This window comes from Rhinolophus sinicus, chromosome 3 (assembly GCF_057876585.1).
Source record: "Rhinolophus sinicus isolate RSI-liver-muscle chromosome 3, RSI-T2T, whole genome shotgun sequence".
NCBI lineage: Eukaryota > Metazoa > Chordata > Mammalia > Chiroptera > Rhinolophidae > Rhinolophus > Rhinolophus sinicus.
Genome location: NC_142503.1, coordinates 44,717,131 through 44,742,136, shown reverse-complemented (window position 1 = coordinate 44,742,136; position 25,006 = coordinate 44,717,131). Strand labels below are relative to the sequence as shown.

Genomic DNA, 25,006 nt, shown 5'->3' with positions numbered 1-25,006 from the left:
AAATATTGATTATCAATCTTACCAACATTATAATATACTATATACATGTGTGTATGTGTGTATGAAATCATCTTCCACAGTGCAAAGTCAATATAGGCCTAAACTGAAATATCAAGAAGTAGCCACATAAACTCATTATTTAGAAATATGGAGGTAAATAGTAAATGATTCTGGTAAAAGAGCTCAAAGCAGCTGCCTCTTGGGAGCAGGAAACAGAAGGTGGAGGCTGCTGGGACTACTGTTTTTCTGGAATGAGATTTGTAGAACTATTTGACTCTTTAGACTACATGCACGAATAGCCTTCATACAAAGAAAAAGTACTTAAAAAAGGAAAAGAAAATTTGAACCCATGCAGCAAACTACTTGTAGAACTAAAGAATGTACTGACCTTGGACAAAGTAGGAATTGGAATAAATTTATGTTGCGGTCTAGTTATCTACAGATCTGTATCTATTTCCTGGGCAGTGGGGGAGAAGGGCATGTGGGTGGTGGTGGTAGTGGTGGTGGTGGTCAGCATTCCTGGAGAAGCCTTCACATCTCCCTTTGCCCCAGATTCAAATCCTGCTCTTATAAAAAAATGAGAACCTCTGTTACCCTAAGTTTGTAATTATACTTTAAAACCATAAAGTTCATTTTAACAGGGTCTTTCCTTAAAACTGAAGGAGATTCTCAAGATGAACGGCATGTATGTTTCCTTGGGGGTGGGAGTTACAGGCACTTTCTTATCCCACTGGGATTCTGAGTCAGATAGGGTTATTTCCAAGTACTGAGTGTACTTTGTCTCTTACGTTGACCTTAAGGCAGATGCCCTCTAAACCATTCACTCTAACCTGTCTTGAATCCTCTTGAAGGAAAGAAGCGTCCAGCCTGCACTGCTGCTTTTCACCATTAGAGGGCAGTGGGGGCGTGAATACCTGGGAAGGAGGGGAAAGATGCTTAGCACTTGGGGAGGGGGAGGAAGTGTATCGCAGTGTTTGCGCTTAAAGCATCTAGGTGGCTAGATACTGCAGTGGTACAAATGCTGCGTTTTCTTCTAAAATTTGTGTAAATATAAAAAGGCAAGAAGCTTGATCTTAATGTATTTGCCATGGCTATCTATTTCACTACAAGCCAGAAATTTACTAGGAAAATGAAGAGAATTGCAAGAGTAAGTTTAGATTGGCACTTCCCCATTTTGCTACTTATAGAGTAGATTCGGTACATGTTCTCATAGAACACGGTGTCAGCTGGAACGGCGCTCTGCTCTCTTCCCTATTATTCTAAAATAGATGTGCTTCTCACATGCATGAATAAACCATTTACCCCTGATTTGTATCTCAGGGACAGATTTGGCTTATTAGCACCGTTATTTGTAAACTGCTAACCTGGGTTCCCTGCGCTGTTGTAATGCTGTCTTGATGGGTTGCTGTGAAAATGTGAAGATGTATGTCAGGCAGGAAAAATTATGTAAAAATGATGTGGGTATAGAAAATGGGATCGACAAAATGTAATAAACTCTTCCTGGGCTGAAGAGCAGAGCTGCATATGTAATGAAGTACTTTAGGATTACGTCACCTTTTATATAACATCTGGCAGTGACTTTTATTTCAGAGCTAATTTGAAGAAGCCAGGCGCTTTTCTTTTCCCCTCCCTGAGACTGCCTTTATCTGAAAGAAAGAACTGTTACATTTTGCATGCAAAGAAAGTCTGAGTGGCTAGATTACTCCCTTAGGGTAATGGAAAAAGGAAAGAGAAATTGAAAAAGGTCAGGTGAACACAGCGGAAGGAATGAAAAGGTATGTGTGATTCTTAGTGAAATTGGACCCATCTAAGCAGCCAGACAGGTAACCTGGGTGGCTTTACCCCTCCCTCTTCTCTTCCCTGCCTCTATGGACCTGACCCAACAATGTTCTGGAAAGAGTTTTTCTTTAAATACTTTGTCTGGAGTGAGAGATTGAGCAAATTATTGAGATAATTTAGAAAAATTCTAAAATTTCTTCCTTTGGCTTTTGAGAAAAAAGCTTTCCCTTAAATTAACACCTTTCTCTCCCAATAGTATCCAGATTTTTTGATCTATCAGATGGTCAACTCACCATTTTAATTCGTCTATATAGACACTGGGAGAGAGATCGTCAATGACATTGGATGGGACTTCACTTTGAAGCCAGGAACTGGGAGGGAGAAGACCCTTTTTATACCGCCCCTTTTCCCTGTGATAACTTCTCAGCTACATGCTGGACCTTGCTAATCCATGTTTGCCAGCCTCATCATGTTATTTTTAAATATTCCATTCTTGCCTCAACCCTGGAAATGACTTTTTCAGAATTTCAAGGCCATGTCCACAATTCAGAAGAGGCGGTGTCTTACTTTCCTCCCTAATATGTTCCCAATAATGTCTTTGAAAGTTAGTTGGAAGTTTGAAAGTTGAACAATGGATTTGCATGTTGTAAGGAAGAATTTGTTCTCAGGGAGCTAAAGTATATGATATCTCTAATTATGGTTTATGACAGCGCCACCTCCCTCAGGCCTTGCAACCCTGTGGGTAGGTGAGAAGAGGCACATGGACGTGAGTGGGTGACAACTGCCAGTCATTGTGGGCTGGGGAAATTGATTTAGGAATCTCTCTTTCCAAGACTTGCTCTCCTTCCCTCAGCCCAGCCTGAAAGGGCAAGGGCTGGAGTAAGAGGGTCTGGTTCTTATCCCACCTCCAAGAATAACCACATGTGACCCCCATGAGGTGGTGGACATGGGGTTGGTGGACATGGGTTTGGTGGAACATTGGAGTGGATGGGGCTGGTCACAGGACAACCTCAGGGATGGTGGTCCTGTGTGAGCTGCCAAACTCCAGGCTCTGTAGTTCATGATTCTTAGAGTCCTCAGTGGCAGGGGGTGGCCCTTCTCTTGGCCATGTAGAGTTAGCTCTAGCACAGTGGGGGAGGAGGTGATGGGGAAAGAGATGCTTCTCTTGTGTGTTAACTTGGAGCTGACCCTTTCTCCTGTAGTCATGGATGCCTGGCATGTGGTAGTCCTATCACTAGTCTAAGCAGTTGAGGAAATACTGAATTTTGAGTATGAAAGTTTTGAAGATGTCCAAGTCTAGTACAGGCGTGCCTTGGAGACATTGTGGGTTTGGTTCCAGACCACCACGATACAGTGAGTATTGCAATAAAGTGAGTCGTAATCTTTTTGCTGTTGGAGGGTCTTGCCCGCAGTTTGTAAAACGTGCAACATCTATGAAGCGCAAAAAAAGCGAAGCACAATAAAGCAAGATATGTCTTTAGTTGCTAGTGTGATATTTTGGTTTTGTATTGCTGTATAACGTACTACCCCAAAACTTGCTGTCTTAAAACAACATTTAATTATATTTCATAATTTTGTGGGTCAGGAATTTGGGCAGTGCTTGGCCGGGTGATTCTTCTCCACATGGCATTGAGCGGGGTCACTTGGCACTCTTCAGTTGGTGGCTGGTGTGGGCTGAAGGTCCAAGATGATTTCACCCACATGCCTGCTGTCTTGACAGAAATCGCTTTGGATCCTTTTGCCCCTGCATTAGTCCTAAGGCATCTCCACATGCTGTCTTTGGAGGGCAGTTGGATTTTTACATAGTGCCTTGTTTAGGACTCAATGAGAACAAGGAGGAAGCTGCCAGTTCTCTCGGAGGCTGGACTCGGAATTGGCGTAGCACCAGTTCTGCCATAGTCCATTGGTCAAAGTAGAGGGCAGCCCAAAGTCAAGGAGGATGGAAATAGATCCCATCTCCTAAGAAGAGGAGTGTCAAAGAATTTGTGGCCATTTTCGATCAATCACATGTGGGTTGCATAAATGTAAACTGTGTGGAAGTGAAGCAACAAAGAGGATATGAGGGGGAGAGACGTTCCTTTGACTTTGCTTCCTAACTAGGAATCACAGTTTTCCCAAGGGAAATGGGTTCATTAGGAGGAATAAGCTCATCGTTTCTGCTCTTGCCTGAGGAAAAGGTACTTCTGCTTAACCAGGGCAGCACTGAGGTTCCTGTCCCCTTTTGTGCTTTTGGTTCAAAATAAAACTCTTGTTAAAGTGCTTAGGAACACTAATGGTAGGTGCACTGGAAAAACAGAAGTGGATAATGTCTGAAGGACACTTTGGAGATGATATTGGCAAGTTTCCAAAGGAAGAATTGGGGACATTTCTCATTTTCTCCAGTGTCACACAGCTGTGCCAATGACTAAACAAGCAATGGATTATTCAGGTTTTGAAAACTTGTCGGATTTTTCTTTTGATGTAGAGCACAGGAGCGGAAAGAGAGAGAATTGTTTTTTCAGTCTAATTTAACCACATGTAATTTCTTTTGTCTATAAGTTCAATACAAGATCCCAGCAAAAGCTTTAGTAAAAATGGTAGCAATAGTATGTTTCTCATTATTGTAGATGTGACACAGTACTGGCAGTGGCATGAGGTCCCCTTGCAGACATTCGTTTAGTTTAACTAATTAGTTTTTGAAGCATAATATGTGCACATAGTACAAATTTTAAGGGAACAAAGGACGTAGAATAAAAATCTCCCCCATAGTCCTATCCCCAAGTCCCCACCTTGGGGTAATTGCTGTCTTTTTTGTATATACTTCCGGACAAATTCTATGCATATACAAATCCCTCCAAACACATGTGTGTGTGAGTGTGTATATGGGTGTTTGTAATTATAGGATATATAATTAAATATCCTTTCTCTCCACAAATAGGAGCAGGCTGTATACTGTTTTTCACTTTGCTTTTTTCATGAAACCAATATATTGGTTAGTATTCCATATATTAATAGATACGGATGAATTTCTAAGAGCTACATAATATTCTGTTGCATGGATGTAGTATCATCCCCCCTCTGCCTTTTTTAAAAAAACAGTCTCTTGTTGATGGATATTTAGGTTGTTGCCAATCTTTTGCTATTATAAACAACATTGCAACGAATAGTCTTGGGCATGCAATCATATTTGTGCATCTGTGAAACTATGTGTAGAAATGGAATTGTGGGGTTGAGAGGTATGAACACTGCAATTTTGATGTCAATTCCCAAATGATCCTCCACAGAGCTTCTATTAGTTTACATTCCTCCTCCCTGCTTTCGTTTTAGATTTGGGGGATTGTCAGTGGAATTTGTCCTGAGGAGATCACTGGTGAAGAAAAAAGCTGTAAGACTGAACAAGGAAGGACGGACGTTTGTGTTTTTATATCAGACTAGCTTTGTGACACTTCTAAGTAGTTTACGAAATATTTTAGCAAAATAGACCAAGTGTCAGACAGGCAGGCCTCTGTTAGGACGCCTGCCACATGGAGGAATGAGAAGATTGGATGCAGAGTGATAAGAATGTTTCTAGTCTGACATCGCCAGAACTCACTGTGGGATCTTGATTAAACCAATTATCCTTTCTTTGACCTCAGTTTTCTTATTTGTCAAATGAGTATTTGGAGTAAATGATCTCAGAACAATCCTTGGATCCAAAATTATTTGATTCTATGAAACTCCCTTCACTTTTTATAACATAGTAAAATCTTCCGTGCAGGAACAGCTACGTAATTTGCAAGACCCCTTGCAAAATAAAAATGTAGGGCCCCCATTCAAAAATTATTAAGAATGTCAAGATAGCCACAGTAGGGTATTAAGTGAAGTGTGGGCCCTTTTAAGTGCAGGGACCCTTTGCAACTGCACAGGGCATAAACCTATGAAACTTGTCCTGCCCCTATAAGGATTAGTGCTTCCAAACAGTTTATTTCTACTTAAGTATTTGGTGGCAATTTGATACAGACATGTACTTGTGACACCTACCATTCTTTTCTAAGGAAAGCTGCTTTTGTCCACAGCCCCTTGCTAAGGAAGCTGTCCTAAACTGTACCTTGTGCAGTGCACACCTGCTGATTGGACCAGAGGTAGACACCTGACTCAAGGGCAGTCAGTTCATAGGCTGCTGAGTAGTTTGTAGAGGGGCCTGACGGGAAAACTCTGACCAACGTGAGTTATGTAATTACACTTGGAAATCAGACTCTTTTTGGAATTTGAACTGAGAAATATGGAGAGGATCAGCCAGCTGGATTCGGGTTTAAGGAATGGTGGGATTGGAGCTTAGGGGATGGTGGGATTGGGGTTTAGGGGATGGTGAGAGATGGGGTGGATAGGTAGAGAAAAGGAGAAGCCACACATTATCCTGTGTAACTGAATAGTGAACCCTTGTTACTTGAGGTGGCCTAAGTGAAGTTATTTCTGTTCTTTGCAACCCAAGAGCATAATTAACGCAGTGTTATGCTAGAGCATAGCTTCAGCCTGTTATTGCTTAAGCCATCTAGGGAGTGTGGATTAAGAACAATTAGAAGTATGGAAATAGAAAAATAGCTCCAAAACTTTGTTTTCTCCTTCGTCTGCCAGCTACCGCATTGGAATCAGCTGGTGAGTAGCCTGTGATGGCCAGCTGAAGGGGGATCTGAGCTCACTGGGTGCCCCCTGCTGTATTTTTCCTGCTTCAGTTAGTATTCACGTCATAGTCAATTTTCTTACATATCCCTAGGACTGTGTTATTTTTTTTTTTTTAACTTCTCCTAAGTTATTCTTGACATCTTGTTCTACTTCCAGTGGAGTAGCCCGAGGAAAAATGTAGCTGTCAATTGTGCGAAAAGACATGCATTTTCTTCATATATATCTTTTTCCTTTATTTTGGACTGGGCTAATGGATCCCTGGAGTCTGCAGCAGGCTGAGTCAGGAGCTGCACTAAATAACCTCTCCAGACCTTTCACAGGTGAGCCATGCTAAGGAAAGGATTCCAATATAGTCATTTTCCAACCCCTTGTTATAGAATGTCTATATAATCATTTGATGCTTTTCCCATTACTTCATGGTTCAATAGAGGCTGAGTTTGTTGGTCTCCAGATGAATACACAACTAATTTGGTTAGGAATGTCATATAATTTATCATTGACAGTAATTTGCTTTCTAGGATGCGTTAAAATCCGTGGTGTGTGGGCACATTACTTACAATAACACGTACTGCACAGAGTGGCCTATTTAAATGAGGCATGCATAGAGCTGCATTCTGCAAAATGGACCCCAATTCATAGGAATCAGTCTATAGTCCCACCTTACGTGAGATGGAACTCAGAGGGCTCATCTTCCTCACAGGTGCCTCTTGGCAGGGCACAGGTTAGCTATGTTTAGGGGAGTAGACTAGAAAAACCAATCATCCAGTTGGCATTAAATGTGGAGATAGGGTCCTTTCTACTTGCCTTTACGTTAATGTACTGTCTCCAAGGTCCTGCCCTAAAAAGGCCCAGGTCCAGCAGGGGAAACAGGTAAAAAGCCTAGAGTTCTATGTTCTTTCTTGCCTGGGCCATCAGCTGTACTTGGCCACACCCAGTGGACCTTTCAGAGAACGCTGAACATCAGGACAGGGGCTGGCTGTGGGGGACTATTATGGGATTGTGCTAGAGCCATGGGTAGGCATCGGTTTTATACATAAGGAAGGGAAAAATGAACCTGATATTTCCAGGTTCAGAGTTTGCTGTTAATTCCCGGAAGCTAAGGCTTTCCATATCTGTTTTCTCCTCATAAATGGAGATGCTAAACGTTGATGTTACCCTTAATGCTGAGACATAAACTCCATATGTAGTATTGTAATACATTTTGTTTACAGGAAATATATCTAGGTTTTTGAAAATAATACAGATTTAAACCAGATTTTCTTAGTAGAAGTATTAATATTTGTGGAAATGTGGCTGCTTGAAAAGAAGCTCAGGAAGGTTATCTATCTATCTATCTATCTATCTATCTATCTATCTATCTATCTACCTACATTAAAAAATTTTATTAAGAGGCCACAGTTTTAACAGAATAGTGGATGAGGAGGACCAAAAGGATGACATTTATTTAGGCATTTAAAGCTTGTCGGTAAAATGTCTCTCCAGAGTCATAAACTCAACCAGGTAATTGAAGGTGGGAGGGAAAGAACTCTCATGGATTAGAATGTGATTATCTTGAGGAAATCCAGAGGGGAAATTAATAGTTTATTCCTGGGATGCAGAGGAATTAATGGAAGATTACCACAGTGATCTCTACTAGAAGCAATTTACTTTATTTTATCATTTCTATTTCCCATTTGGTTATGAGAACATTCTCATCAACTTACATATTTCACAGCCCACACGCTAAGTTCTGAAAGCAGTGTCATTTAACTTACAGCTGAATATAGACCTGTCATTGAACACTACCCATTTATACAGAATCATGGTTTCCTCTGCAAAATCCTCAAAGAGAACAAAATAAATGGCATAAACAGAACATAGGGTCAGTGTATCCTGTTTCTATATGATACTGCCATGACTTTGCAGTTGATGAGTAATGCTGCTCCCTGCCCCGATGAAGCAAGGCTGGTGATGGCTGCCCATAGGAAGTTGCAGGCTCTGGATGTGGATTAGGAAAGAGCATACAATTTGTAGATTAAATGAAGCATTAGTGAACAGTAGAAATTAAGTAAAATTGTGAGGCCTTCTAGAGGCCAGAAAGAATGAGGATTTTGGGCAATATGATGGATCATTTTCCTTAAAAATTTGCCCCACTCCCATTTATCCTTGTTCAAACAATCTAACAGAATATGTATAATACGAAAGGTAAACATTCCATCTTCTCATCTCTCCTGAATTTTATTTCCCTTCCCAGAGGTAACAAGAGTTTAGTATTTTCCTTATGTGTAAACCTTTCACACCCAAGTATATGTATATGTTCAGTGTGTAGATTTTTTTTAAGTAAATGGGATGGTATTGTCTTGTCATTTAGCAATATGTCTTAGAAACTACGTATAAATAGATCAACTGCAGTCTTTTAAATTGTAGTGCAGTTCTCCTTTAGATGAATATTAGGCTTCTCTACTATAAACAGTACTGCAGCGAATATCTTTGTTTCTGCTTCTTTGTGCACAGGTGCAAACACTTCTCTACAATAGAGGTTTACTGGTGGAATTTCTGGGTAGAACTGTATGTATTTACAATATTGACAGATGTTGCCAAATTACCTTCCTAAAAGAATGCTGATTTTTACTCCCACCACCAGTGTATGAGGGTATCCATTTTTCCCATATCCTTGACAACTCTGGATATTATCAGTCATGTTAATTTTTGCTGATGTGGTAGATGAAAAATAATGACTTAGTTGTTTTAATTTATATTTCCTTGATTAGTAAAACTAGAGCATTTTTTCCTGTACTGTTTGACGAATGAATTTGCTCTGTAAAATGTCTGTTCTTGTCCACTGCACATTTTTTTCTATTGTGTTTGTTATTTTATTGACTTACAGTCACTACTTATGTATTTTCTGGATATAAATGACTTGGATTTTATATATTTCACATATTTTATATACTTTGATATTTGTCTTTTTTCTTCATCCATGGTGTCTCATTTTGTCCAGAAGTTTATGTTGTTGAATCTGTCAGGCCTATCCTTTATGGCTTAATGATTTTATATCTACTCCAAGATTATAAAAATATTTTTCCTAATACTTTGTAGTTTAAAAAATTATTTGGCCCTTTAATGACTCTGATATATAGTTTTGTATAATGTGTGAGGTAGAAAGTTTCCTTTTTTTGTGTGGAACAAATTCTCATTCCAGACACCCCCACCTCTGATCCATCCCACACGTTTCTCTGTGACATCTTGGGTTTATGGATCCTCAGGATGTCTGTAGAGTGATCCCCTGAAATTGTATGCATGATTTTGTGTGATTTTGTGTATGGGTGCATTTTTTTCCTGTGTAGAGAGTGTTTAATTTTCATCAGTTTCGCCAAAAAGGATGCATGGGCCAACAAAGATGTTGGACCCAGTGTTACAGTCTTTCTCCTCCTGCCATTGGGAAGTCCCAGAGAGCAGCGTTGTGTCTATATCCCTTTCTAAACTACCCCCTTTCATTTAAAAAATGTTTCTCATTAAGTATCAGTAGCACTTTCCAATTAATTAATTCAACAAATGGTAAATGAGCACCTGCTACATTGGACACGGTACAGCAAAGCTCACTAAGACCTAGCGGCTGCCCTCAACTGGCTGATAATCTAGTTGGGGAGACAGACAAATAACTCTTAGTCTATTAGAATACAGTATGGTAAGTATTAGCATAACACTAGGCATGGAGTGCTGTGAAAGTGTATAGGAGAAAGCAAGTCCTAGCTTTTTTTTTTTTTTTTTGTCTTTTGGTATGTGAGTCATTTCATAAAGATAATTCTGGCATCAGTTTGGAGAATAAAGAGAAAACAAAGAGACCAGTTAGGAAGCTGATCTACGTTTCTATGGTGGAGAAATGAGAGAAGCATGAGGAATGGAACTGAGACTGTGTCAGCAGAGAGGGAATGAGTATGAAAGATTCTGGGCATTCTAAGAAGGTAAAATAGGTTGGAATTATTTGTTGATGCACTAATATGGGGCCTAGGGGGGAATGAGAAGTCAGGAATAATTGCCGGAATTTTGGTTTGGGTGATGGGTTGGTTGGTGGAGTCATCGCTGAACTAGGAGATTTAGACTGACTACCCGTTTTAAAGGAAAAGTTAAGTTTTGTACATTTGCAATACTGCATATTGTTATAGAGGCAGTAATGACCGTGATCACCCTAAGTGAGGGTACAGACAGAGCAGGGGTGAGGAGAGTACCAATGTTTTAGGGGCTTGTGGAGAAATGGGAATTTTATAAGGTTGTGAAAGAGAGATGAGAAAAACTAAGAGAAAATATCACAATCCACATGGGAGGAGAGAGTTTCAAGGAGGAAGTGGTCGATAGGGTGAAATACTGCAGAGAAATCAAGTGAGACGAAGATGGAAAAGGGCCCACTGAGTAAGCAATATGGAGATCCTTGCTGACCTTCCCAGAGCACTTTCAGGGGAGCAATAGGAGTAGATGCTAGTGGGGGACAAGATGTGATGGTGATGAATGGGGTTGAAGAGTGGATGGAAGGTGAGGTGGCAAAGGCAGCACATGAAGACATGTCTTGCCCAGAGCTTTGCTTTGAAGGTTTGATGGTAGCTGGAGAGGTATGTGGAAGACTGCGACTTACTTCTTACGGAGTGATGTTGTAAGGCTATTACTGAAGCTCTATGGAAGTTAACCCCAGAGCTAATGAATTCAGTTATCTGGTGGACATGTTTTATTATTGAAGGGTTTGATAGCTAACTTGGTATTTTCTTTGACATACATTCAGGATGTTACAAAATATTTAACAGCCAAGATGCACTGGTCACGGACCAGATAAAATAGCAGCTATAACCTATCAGAACAGATGCTGGGCTATAAACAACTGGTAGGGCTGTACCAGTGACTAACTGTCCTGTTCCTATGGACTGTCTGGTTATTTGCATGGATGCCATTCTCAGAAATACCTTGATTAAAGGGACTGATTCTCAAGATTGGATTAGTAGGACTTCTAGGTCTCCCAAAGGACCAGATCGCAGAAGTTATAACTAACATTGCAATATGTATGCAAACTCTCCTGCTAAATTTGATTGAAGGCCACGTTTGTAATCAAGAGCCTTGGGGGCAAAAAGGACAGAAAAGCGGACAAGAACACTGAAAAATTGTGTTTTTTCCCACCCCCTAAAAACTAAGATTAATAGTAGGTGACAAATTGCGGAGGAAGAACAAAATGAATGTAACACATTCCAAGGAAGAATTATAAAGAGAGATTTTCATTTCAAATGGTAATTTTATTTTGAGCTGTAAGGTTAGGAACAAAATGGATTTTTCTGTAGTAGAGCACATGTCATAGGGAAATTTTTTTTTTTTTCTGAGGATGTTCCCTCAGTGACCAGGGCTAGTGTTGGAATTAAGATGATATGAACTAGTATTCTCTTGCATGTGTGCTCTGTGTTTTTATGATAGGATGAGGCTGCAGGGGCAGAGGCCTACAGCTTAAAGTACATGTACTTTATCATTTTAGTTTAAGACTTCTCATTTTTTTCCTTTGGTAAGTGTATGATCTTGCATTATCCCAGGAAATAATTTTTCCAAATTGGAACTGCGGTATTTGTTTTCTTTTGACAAATGCCCTATAGATAAACCTCTCAGCATAATCGGCCCTCTTTCAGAGATTTTCATGTGGAATATTTATAGTGAAATGTAAGTCTGTCTGGTATATAAACAGAGTTAATTACAGCTATTATACTCACTTTTACACTTCTCGGTGATTGCTTAGAATGTCACGTCTCGATATACTTTTAAGAAAATTGGAATTTAAAAGTTCGTTTTGAAAAGAAGCCATGAGAAAAAGAGAGTTCTGTGCAATGGATAAAGTGCTTAATGTTCTTTTGGTGGGTAGAGTCAATAATATTACTGTTCTTGAGCAAAAAGAAAGAAAACTGTTTGTTTACCTCAATTTTATGTCTGTTGTCATTATTCTTTTGGTTGAGTTCTTTTATTTTAGTTGTGTGTTGCAGTTAGTTGACTAGAAAAAATAAATCAGAGATAGGCTTGATTGGTGCTATCTCATAGATAGGCTCAAAAAATGTTCTTACCAAGGAAGTATAAGAAAAGGAAGAAATATCCAGAATCAATATTTCACCATTAGATATGGTACTATTATTTGACAATATTTCTGACTCTCTCTTTCCAGTTCACATCAATTTGAGGGGACAGGCTTGGAGAACCTAGGTGAAGGTGATGGTCACAAATAGTTCTGACCCTGAGCACTTACCAAGCAGAATCATTGGAACCTCAACCTTTCCCTCTCTCTTCCACCTTCCAAGCTCTCTCCCGTTCTTGGTCCTGGTCCTGGGGAATGCACATGTTCTCACGTAGACCACCAACCTCTCCCACGTCTGCTCTGTTGTTGCCAGTGCTGATCTTTGTTTTGGGGCTGGTTGGCCTCCATTGGGAGTTCCTGCTCACCACTTTGATGATGTTGGTGTGCCTGTCTACTGGTGCGTCTCAGGCTGTTTCTTCACCAGTGTTACAGTTCTCTAAGTGAAGAACATCCCAAAGGATAGTCTGGATCTTTCTGTACTTCTAAAACTTTTCATTTTAAGGAGATTTGGATAAACAATCGCAAGGATGGGTTGAAGACATTTGAATGGCACTACACAATGCTTCTAAGTCTAACACCTAGCATCTTCCCACTATGTTATGTACCTAGTTGTTCACTAAAACAATGGCACCACACAAAATTTTGTCTTATCAGCACCAAACCAGTGACCCAGGAAGATGTCCAGGTGCTTAGTAGCCTCATACTTCAGCAAGGGTTTTCTATCTACCCAAACACAGTTTTCTTAGAGATGGGTGGGGAGCAGAGTTTTAGAGACTATGCCAAGTGGTCCTCTTGGCCAGGAAACCCATAAATTCCTCAGGTACAAAAGACTCCCTGAGAGTTGATTCTGTTCTGATGTTGCTTAGGAGATGGTTATGCAAATTACATGCCACTAAGGAAGATCTTTTGAAGCATTTGAAAAAGGGAAATACTTCCACAAATGTGCTGACCTGATATTTCACTAAAATACCTAGTCTTAATTAAAATAATATTTCAGCCATTTTCTAAAGCAATTCTCTAGGTATGAAAAGCTGTCTCTATTTTCTGCAAATGATAATGAGATCATGGAAATTAGACTTCCTGGGAAGTCTGACCATATCTCTAGTCCTAGCACAATCTCTCCCTCATCCCAACCTTTTACTTTGCACCACCAGAATTTGCACAAAGTCCCAGGTGTATAAGTTGTTTCTCACCATGGCCTTCCTCAGTCAAGAGCATTTATTGAGGGCCCACATGGCTGGTACCAGTACCATAAGAAATCACGAATGTCTGCTCCTCAAACCTTTGTAGTGTAGTTGACCTTGTTGGGTCAGGTACAAGTGAGGATGTAGTGACATCAGAGGTCACATGTTTTGCCAGTTCAAAGGAGATAGAGACCTGCAAGACAGACTGCAGGGGTTTAATATATCGTGAGGGAGGTAGTATAGTGTAATCTTACAGAGCATGAGCTTTTAGGTCAGATAGATTTGGGTACAAATTTTGGCTCTACCATCCATTAGCTGTGTGCTCTTAGGCAAATTTCTTAACCTCTCCATACCTTAGCTTCCTCTTCTGTAAAACAGAGGTGATAAGATAATACCTACTTTATGTAGACTTGTTTTAAGGATTAAATGGAAAACAAAAAGGCTTAGCACAGAGCCTGAACACATTAAGTGCCTAATGCATGAGAGCCTTCATATTTAGTGGCCTATTGACCTCTTCTTGGAATCTGCTTGTTCTTAGGAGGGCCCAAACACATAAATAACTACAGAGATATTGAATATTTAGACTACACCAAGGGAGAGGCGCATTTTCTCAATTGAGAGCCACTGACCCTCAGTAGAAAAGGATCAATTGAAGGCCTTGTAAAAAAAACTAATTTGCTTGTTTCCCCTTAGGGGAATATATTGAATTTACCTACTTTTAAGAACAAGGAATATAGCACTTTACTCAATAAATATCTTTTATAGATTTCTAGAACTTTAAGGGGCCTCAGAGACCATCCAGTATAATCTCTTTATTTAATAGATGAAGCAGTTGAAGGCCAGAAATATAAATTGACTTTGTCATAATAACCCACCTTGACTATGACAGACCACAGGAATAAACACATTACTTCTAAGTCTAATGCCTAGCATCTCCCCACTGCATTATGTGCCTAGTTGTTCACTAAAACAATAGGGAGAAGAATAGAGAAAGAGAAAATTGGAAAGAGGGAGGGAGAAGGAAAGGGAGTTAGAAAGAGGGAGGGCGATACACATAGAAGAGGAAAGTATGAAGGGAACAAGAAAAGAAAGAAACAAGGTGGTCATTTCCAGCAGCGGTATGGTTTCATTAAATGTACACGATGTTAAGTTAACCTTTTATTTTCCAGTGAGGTCTGTTGTTCTGATTGACTGTCTGAATGAATGACAGAACCTCATTACCAGTTGGGAATCTATGGCATAATCCAGATGAGAAATGGTAATAACTTGGACTAGGGTGACAGCAATAGAGATGGTTCTAATGGTTGGATTTGGCATATATTTCAGACACATAGATATATTGTTGGATTGGGTGTTGGGAGGTAAGTAAATGGAAGGGTAAAGGGTGAATTCAAAGTTTTTGACTTGATGGATGGTGATAACCATTTATTGAGATGGGGTAAGCCTTTGGACTTGTTATCTTTGATTGCCTAGTAAAAACTCCGTGTTTACAGTTGAATATTTGAGCTGGGTGCTTAGGAAAGAGCAAGGATGAAGATATCAATTTGGGGGTTGTCAGAATAAAGATATTCATGGGACTAAATGAGGTTATCTAGAGATGGAATGAAAATAGAAAGGAGAGAATGCTGAGATCTGAGTCTAAAGTACTCCATCTTCTAGAGAGCTAGCAGAGGGAAGGGTGCCAGCAAATGAGACCGAGGAGTAATTAGTAGGGGAAATGCTGAAGATATGGATTATTTGAGTTTTAGTAAGTAATTCAATAGAATCATTTATAAGAGAAGAGTCTTATATGGGAGAATGTGGGCTGGATAGTAGTAGAGTTAGGTGGGCTAGGACTGTGAGTACCAAAGTAGTGCTGAGCGATGGATTAGTGGGAACTTGAAGAAGATCTGTAGGAGACTACCTCAAGTCTTGCCCCTATCTCATAAATCTAGTTAAAAAAACCTCTTGAGGAGAAGGAATTTGGGTCAGATTTGCAGTGATACAAAGATAGAGAGATAGTTCCCATATCAGATTAATTAGTAGGTTTTGGAAGACGTGATGAGCCATAGTAGATGTTCTGTGTCTGTTGTGCTAAACTAAGCGTGAGGTGATGAGGGCCTGGCCTAGAACAGTGGCCGTGGGAGTAGAGGATTGGATTCTAGAGACATTTGACAAGGAAGAGTTGGCAGAATTTTGTGCCTGATTGCATATAGGTGATAAAGGAGAGGAAAGAGACCCAACTGATTCAAGGGTACGATAATTAGTTTATGTTTTTAGTGTAGGAAGGAATAAGAATAATAATAAAAAACTCAACATGAGCTAGTAACTCATTCTTTACAAGAACCATTAGTAACTCTGATAGTTTAAACTTATATAGTTGGTTCTGTATATTGAAGGGATAATAAAAATTTAGTAAAAGTAATTATAGCAAATTGACTCTTCCAACTTTAAAAGATTACTAATTAACCAATTAATGTGTTTCTGTTTGCATAAAAGTTGATAGCAGAAGCTGAATGGTATAATAGGATCAGTTCAGACTTTACTTTTTGATGATTTGCCAGTTGAATACTGATATGATTGCATTTATTTATGAGGTTGCTAATAATTTGAATTGCCCCATGATGGCTTGAGTTATTTTACAGAACCATTCTCCTGCTTAACTAAATGACATTAATCTTACTCTTCTGAAAGCAGTGACTTCTGGCCAACTAGAGATTTTTGTCTTCGGTTGAAGGTGCTCTTAGTGACTGGACTGTGTGAGTGCCATGCCTGGAAGGCCTGCAGCTTTCTCCTCACCGCAGAGATTTTGCTAGGCTCCTGGATGGTAGTCACTGAGTGGGAGGAGGCATGTTTAATTTTCTTAAGGGAAAAAACCCTGCTGAGCACTTATTTATATAAGCACTCATTTACATATAATTGTTTTTCTACCCTACCCTGTTTCCCTGAAAATAAGACCTTGCCGGACAATCAGCTCTAATGTGTCTTTTGGAGCAAAAATTAATATAAGACCCAGTATTATATTATATTATATTATATTATATTATATTATATTATATTATATTATATTACATTACATTACATTACATTACATTACATTACATTACATTACATTACATTACATTATATTATAAAGATCCAGTCTTACATTACAGTAAAATAAGTCTGGGTCTTATATTAATTTTTGCTCCAAAAGACACATTAGAGCTGATTGTCCGGCTAGGTCTTATTTTCAGGGAAACACGGTAGTTTGAAAGCAGGTATGTCCTTGAAAGGAATAAATATTATTGTTTTCAAAACTCTCAAATTTTGATTTTTCCAGTACTCCCTATGAAACTAGTTCAAGTTCGTAAGTTTTGCTGTAGATGTCATGTTGTGCACATCAGTCACTAAAACTGAGATAAAAGTTTCTACCTCCCTTGCCAAGTTCTGAATGTGATGATACATATTTCAATTAGTTCAATAAGTATTAGAATAGTAGGAATTTAGCACTGGAATGGAAATTAGATATTATCTAGTCTACTTTCCTTTTTAAGATGAATGCACAGAGGTCTAAGGAGGTGAATTATTTGGTCAAGTTCATATACCTCACCCTACTGATAGAGATGCTGTATTCTAACTGCATCCTATCAGGTGGCACATGATTTTGATTTGTCCCATTACTGGTGGGACATTACACTATACTAACTTTGATCATTTGATAAAGACGGTGTCTGTCAGGTTTTTCCATTAAAAAGCTATTCATTTTCCCTTTGAAATTAATACGAATTTGGTGATGTACTTTGAGACTATGTATATATTTCCTTTCTCATCAAACTTTTACTAACTTTTATCCATTAATGTTTCTTGATGGAATTAATTATTACTACGATGGTTACCAAATGGTGATTTACTAAGTCTATCATTCCTTCTACAAAGGTTAGTTGGCATTTTACTGTAAGGAAAGTTTTCTTCTTTCCCCATTGGGAATTATATATAGGTTTGGACTCATGAATTTCTTTTTTTAGTCAATGGTCTATAATTTACTTCTATTACTACTTATTTTGATGTTCAAATTATCCCAGATAGGCCAGTGGGAGGTGCTAGTTTTGTGTCCTTTTGACATGTCTTCATGATTTGATTTTTCTCATTTAATTTTTTAATTATGGCAAAATACATGACACATAGAATTTACTGTTTTAACCATCTTAAAAGTGTGCCATTCAGTGGCATTAAGCACATTACGATATTGTGCAACCATCACTACTATCTATTTCCAGAAAAATTTCATCACCCCCAAAATGGAAACCCGGTACCCATTTAGCATTAGCTCTCCATTCCCACATCCTTCTAGCCTCTGGCAACCAAAAATCTGCTTTCTGTCTCAATGGATTTGGCTATTCTGGATATTTCATATAAATGGAACCATATAATATGTGGTCTTTTATGTCTGGCTTCTTTCACTTGACACAATGTCAAGATTTATCTATGTTGTAGCATGTATCAGTACTTCATTATTTATGGTTGAATAATATTCCATTGTATGGATATATGACGTTTTGTTTATTCATTCATCTGATGGACATTTGGGTTGTTTTCATATTTGGCTATTGTGTATAGTGCTACTGTGAAAATTCACATACAAGTTTTTGTTTGAACACTGGTTTTCAATTATTTTATGTATATACCTACCAGTGGAATTGCTGGATCATATGGTAATTTTATGTTTAACATGTTGAGGAACCTCCAAACTGTTTTCCATTTTCCATTTCCACCAGCAATATATGAGGGTTCCAATTTCTTCACATCTTTGTCAACACTTATTTTCCCTTTTTTGACTATAGCCATCCTAGTAAATGTGAATTGGTATTAATTGTGGTTTTGATTTGTATTTCCCTAATGACTAATGATGTTCAACATCTTTTCATGTGCTTGTTGGTCATTTATACATCTTCTTTGAAGAAATGATTATTCAACTTATTTTAAAATTGGGTTGTTTGTCTTTTTGTTGAGTGGTAAGTCTTCTTTATATATACTGAACACTAGATCCTTATCAGATATATGACTTGCTAATAACTTGTCCGAATCTGCAAGTTGTATTTTTGTTCTTTTTTTTTTTTAAGGAGGGTGCAGCTCACAGTGGCCCATGTGGGATCAAACCAGCAACCTTGGTGCTACCAGCATTGCACTCTAACCAACTGAGCTAACTGGCCACCCCACTATTTTTGTTCTTGATAGATACTTTCTTTGATGCACAAAACATTTTAAATTTGATTAAGTCCAATGTGTCTTTTTTTTTTCTTTTGCTGCTCTACTTTTGGTGTCATATCTAAGAAATCATTGCCAAAGATTTACCACTATGTTTTCTTCTAAAAATTTTGTAGTTTCAGCTCTCATTTTTAGGTCTTTGAACCATTTTGAGTTAATTTTTCACATATGGTGTATGGTAGGGGTGCAACTCTTTTGCATGCAGATGTCCAGTTCTCTTAGCACTATTTGGTAAAGAGACTGTTTTCCTCCCCCCTCTATTATTTTTTAAAGGCTGTAGAGTTTTATTAAAATCTTTGGTTTTATATTTGCATTTATTTTTTCTTACATAGAAAGCCTTGTTTTCCATTTATATTAATATGTTTGTTTCCAAAATACCAGACCTATACTTTTTAGTAAAATATATGGACAAAGTTTAAGATTTATTTGCAGGTAGTTTTAATTTTTTGTTATTTTTTTAGCTTTATTGAGGTATAATTGACAAATAAAATTGTATGTATTTAAGATGTACAGTGTTATGATTTGATATATGTATACATTATGAAAGATTACCACAATTAAGTTAATTAAAACATTATTACTTCACATAACTACCATTTTCTTTTGCGTGAGAACATTTAAGATTTACTCTCTTAACAAATTTAAAGTATACAATACAGTACTATTAACTATAGTCATCACGTTGTACATTAGATCCTCAGAACTTATTCATCTTATACTGAAAGTTTGTGCACTTTGACCTATATATACTTTCCGGTTTCTTCCACACCCCTGGCAAACACCATTCCACTCTCTGTTTGTATAGTTTTGACTTTTTATAGATTCTTTATATGAGTGAGACCATACTATTTATGTTTCTTTGTCTGGCTTATTTCACTTAACATAATGCCCTCAAGGTCCATCCACGTTGTCTCAAATGGCAGGATTTTTCTCTTTTTCAAGGCTGAATATATTTCATTTCATATATATCACATTTTCTTTATCCATTCATCTGTCAATGGACATTTAGGTTGTTTCCATATCTTGGCTATTGTGAATAGTGTTGCAGTGAACATGGGGGTGTAAATGAGATAGTGATTTCATTTCCTTTGGAGATATACACACACACACACACACACACACACACACACACACACACAGAAGTGGAATTGCTGGGTCATAAGGTAGTTCTATTTTTAACTTTTTGAGGAGCCTCCATGCTGTTTTCCATAGTGGCTGTACCAGTTTATATTCCCATGAACGTGAGCATTTCTTAATTTCTAGATTAGCACAATATTTAATCCAGGCTTTCCCTGTCCTGGGCCTTGAAGTAGCCATTTCTCCAAGAAGCTCTGGTTCTTTTTAGTGAATAGTATTCAGAAACCAAGATTTGGGGACTAGGTGTGCTTATTGTTTTTAGGGTGTTGATGCTCAAAGGTCCTCTCTGTGGGCAGAGCTATGTAAACATACACCCACACATACTAAAAATCATGATTTAACATTAATACTTCCAATTTCAAACCATCATAGAGTTCACTTTAGTTTATTCCCTTTATATGTGAGTTCCTTTATATGTAATTCTCTTTGACAGCTTTTATTAGTCTCAATATTTTTACTTATAACCAATCTTTCGCCACCGCCACTGTTCTCTCCCTTTGCTATGACCCCACCCCCATGATCTCCTCATTTAACTTGGGAGTTGACATTTTGTGCTGGGCTACTACCACCTTTCCCCTGCGTGGACACCCTATTTCCTTGCCTCAGCTTGACCAACCCATACTATGCCGCACAGATGATAACGTTTTGCTGAAGCTTCAACACCTCATGCTTAGCGGCTGCTACTTCCTTCCCCGTAGTCCCTTGATACCTCTTCGTCCCACCAAATATATTTTGGATTGAATTATCCATGATGGAAGGAGAGAAAGGAGGAAGGAAGAAAGGAATGAAATCTATCAATTTCTAGGCTCATCATTTTGTTTTGTAATCCTACAACTTTTCTCTGTGTTCAGTGTACCTCTTGCTGATGTATATCCTTTAATAATTATTTATTTAAAAATTTTTTTTTCTTTTAACATTTTATTTATTTAAGTGTGTTTTTCCAGGGCCCATTAGCTCCAAGTCAAGTAGTTGTTTCAATCGAGTTGTGGAGGGCAGAGCTCACAGTGGCCCATGTGGGGATCACACTGGCAAACTTTTTGTTAAGAGCATTGAGCTCTAACCAACTGAGCTAACCGGCCGCCCCTTTTAGTAATTATTTTAATATCTTTGGCTGATGGATTAGCTGGCTATAAATTCTAGTTTAACAGTTTTTTTCAATGTGCTTTTTAAAAAATAAACTTTTTGGGGGAAATTATTTTCAATTTACAAAAAATTCGCAAGCTAATAGAGTTTTCATGTACTCCTCACTCGTTTTCTCCCTTATATTAACACCTTAGATGACCACCTCTCTGCACTTTTAAGATGCTTCATTACCTTCTGATATCTACATTTGTTAACAAGAAATTTGCTGTCAGTACAATTGTCACTCTGTTTTAGATTGTCTTTTCTCTCTGATAGCTTTCAAGACTGTCTCTTTACTCTTGACTTCTATGGTTCCACTTTAGTGTGTCTAAGTTTGGTTTTATTTGTATTTATTGTGCTTAATATTTGTATTGTTCTGATCTTAAGGATCATCATATTTTTTTTTCTTTAATTTTGGAAAATTATCAACACATTTTCTTCAAGTAATGCTTTTCTACCATTCATTTCAGTTTATTCTCCTGGATTCCTATTCATTAAAATGTTGGACTCTCTCAATCTATCTTCCATGTTTCATAACTGCTCATTTAAACCAATCTATCCATTAATATGTATGTATGTATGTATGTGTGAGGTGTGATAAAAAAATACTGTGAATGCTGCTGCTGAGTGCCATCCAGGTGATGTTAATTGTGTTTTTTGACCTTGATGAAGTTTTGCGAGCTGAATTTGTACCCAGGAACACTATAGTGAACTCTGAGTGTTGTAAGGGCTTATTAGAGCATTTAAGAAATGATGTGCATAGAAAATGTCCTGAGAAATGGGCAAACGGTTTCATACTTTATCATGACAATGCTCCATGTCACACATCGCTTCTGGTACAGCAATTGCTGTCAAATAAAAACATTATGGTGTGTCCTCATCCACCTTATTCGCCGGATCTGGCACCGGGTGACTTCTGGCTGTTCTCCAAAGTTAAAATGACCATGATTCGATTCAGGACATGGAGGCAGCCACGACAGCACAACTAAAGACACGAAAGAGGACTTCCAGAACGGCTTCAGAACGTGGCAAAAATAATGGGATAAGTATGTTTGAAGTGAGGGGGTTTAATGGCAATGTGTCTTTTACTATAGTAAATTTTTAAAAATTTAAACATTCACCCTATTTTTTTATCACACCTTGTAGTTATCTATCTACTATCTATCTATCTATCTATCTATCTATCTATCTATCTATCTTTCTTTCTTTCTATCTATCTATCTATCTGTTTGTCTGTCTGTCTGTCTATCATCTATCTATCTATCTATCTGTCTGTCTGTCTGTCTGTCTGTCTGTCTATCTATCTATCTATCTTTCTATCTATCTATATCTATCTACTTATCTCTGTCTAGAAGGGAGAACAATGCAGTTTTCTTTATCGTATTTTTAATTTAAAAACTGTATATTTGCTTTCTTAATTTCTAACTGCTTCTTTTAAATATTCACCTATTCATGTTTAATTTTTTACTTGTTTTTGTTGAAAAATTTTGTATTTTTAAGTGGAGGTTATCCTGCATGCGTATTTGGAGAGCATGTCTCTTCCACCATTCATGTTTCATATGGCAGTATAGCATAATGGTTAAGAGGACAGACTGCTCAGTTTATTGGGGCCTCTGTGTCTGTCTCTTGGATAATGCATTGGTTTTAGGAAGAGGCCCTCTCAGACTTTAGTAAGGTTTGCAGTGACTGACAAGACAATGGAATTGTTTCTTTTGATTGGAGAAAATTAATTCACAAAATCTTTGATTTCACATATCTATAATCATTTAGAAAAGCATTAGAGAAAATAGACAAGTGAAAACAAAAGAAAAATCATTCACAATTCTGTCACCTATTTTGGTGTATATTCTTCTAGACCCCAAAATGCATCTATATGCTTATAAATAATATACTACCATAAAAGTGAGTATAGTATAGTTACCACTCTGTAAAATATATATTTTTCTCATTTATTAATACAAGATGAATATATTCCTGGGTATAACTATGGAATTCACATCATATGCTATTGTATCAATTACCTGTGGTAGACCATTTAGATTCTTTCCAATGTTCTACTATTTTAAACAATACTGAAGCGAACAAGCTTATACATACAATTTTGTTTATGTATTAGTGTTGGAGGAGGTAATTGAGAAAACATGACTGCCTGTTTACCTACGAGCTGAACCTGGACAATTGGAGGCTCCTCCCCCCTCCCCTGTCCTTGGCATGTACATTCTGTCCACTGTTTGAACAGTGGGAGCTATTTTCAAGGATGTAGCTTTGAGAAAGTAAGGTGTTGGTGAGACCATCTGGATGGTACGTGACTGAACCAGTAAAGGCTGCTATATAAATTTTTAAGATTCTGGAGGGCAGGTGCTGAGATTTACTTGTTTTGTGTTCACCCTAGACAAGCCTTGGAAGTAAATTCCCTTGCTTATTATGTGTGCCACCTACCAATCTGGAGTGGCCTGTCTCTTTCTTTGGTCTCTCCTGGGGCCAGTTTGTGAACCACAGGAAGAATTCTAACAACAAAGTTCTAGAGACCCTTTGATAATCTTTAATCAGAAGGAAATAGAAAGCTAAGGGAAGGGCTATTTTGACCAAACTCTGGGAAGTGCCAGGCATGTATAGGACCTTGGTAGATGTTATTAAATGAAGTGTCAGAGATAGCACTAGGAGCTTTGCTAAGATAAATGACAGAACAAATAACTCTGAAGAGTCTGAGGAGACAACTGAGAAACGCAACTTTGTGTCCCTAAAGAAGGGATTTGTGAAGCCTGACAACTGGAATTATGTTTTATAGCAACAAGTCTTACCCTTTTATCCATTTTAGTCATGAAACAAAATAAAATTTTATTTTTATGATTGAATGAGTTCAGAATACATTATGCCCACTCTTACATCTGGAAGCATCTTTATCTCCTTTTATTACATTAGCTCCAAATGAACTTTTCCAATTTTCCATCATGTACTTCAGTGTTTTTTCCACCCCCTTTGATTGAGGTTATAGAACAGGGTTGAAATGAGGAGGGGAATATTTGAAAATTTGGAGCAACCATTCAGCTAGGCAAGAAAATAAAATTAAAACCTTCCTTTTGCTCTGTTGTTTTGTAATTTTCAGACTTTGCTACAGTGGTGTGGTCCTCTCAAGTCACCCACTCATTCCTTAAGGGGTCATTAGAGAGTTACTATTTTAATTAGAGTTCCCACGTATGAATTGAGGTGCAGTGAAAGATTGAACTTTCTGAAACATCTGTCTTGAATCGTCTACCCAGAACATAGTAGAAATCAGGAAGTGGGCTGATAAGACTCAGAGCAGCCAAAATAGATAGCATCAAATTGATGAACTCAGGTGTGGGCATTTTACTCATGGGATTGGTGCTCAGGCACTACTCTTAGTATGCACTGAAACCAACAAGTTTTTATCAGAGGATTCTGAACACCCAGCAGATTATTAGCAGTGGTTACGAAAGTGAGCTAGGAAGGCTGGAGGGAAACAGAAACAGTGAGCTCCTGAAAGGAAAGGCACAGAAAAACTAAAACCTCAGAAGAGAACAGTGTGGGGGTGATTGACCTATATACAAAGAGTCTTACCCAGTGCAACAGCCTCCACAAAGGCAGGCAGTCACTGATGTGCATGAGGGTAAGTTATCAAAAAAATGTTAAATTCAGTATAATCTGTCTGAGGAAGCAGAGAACATAGACTATAATACAGAAAGATTTCCATTCAAATCCATGAATGTCTTAAAAGTTTTGATGCTTAAAGCAGTAGGACTTATAGTCATCTAGGAAGTTTGGCTTTTTCCAAAATATTCTAGGTGGCTGAGGTGTTACTAGGTGATTGAGATTGATTCTTTTTAAA

At 38.1% G+C, this 25,006-nt stretch overlaps 1 long non-coding RNA gene across 1 annotated transcript in view; it reads left to right on the top strand.

The window, feature by feature from the left end:
- Nucleotides 1-1,611: 1,611 nt before the first annotated feature.
- The window catches only part of LOC141570423 (uncharacterized), a 121,617-nt gene continuing 98,222 nt past the window's right edge, over nt 1,612-25,006 (top strand). The window contains exon 1 of the long non-coding RNA XR_012494429.2: nt 1,612-1,775. This is a non-coding gene — a long non-coding RNA (uncharacterized LOC141570423). The remainder of the gene's footprint in view (nt 1,776-25,006) is intronic.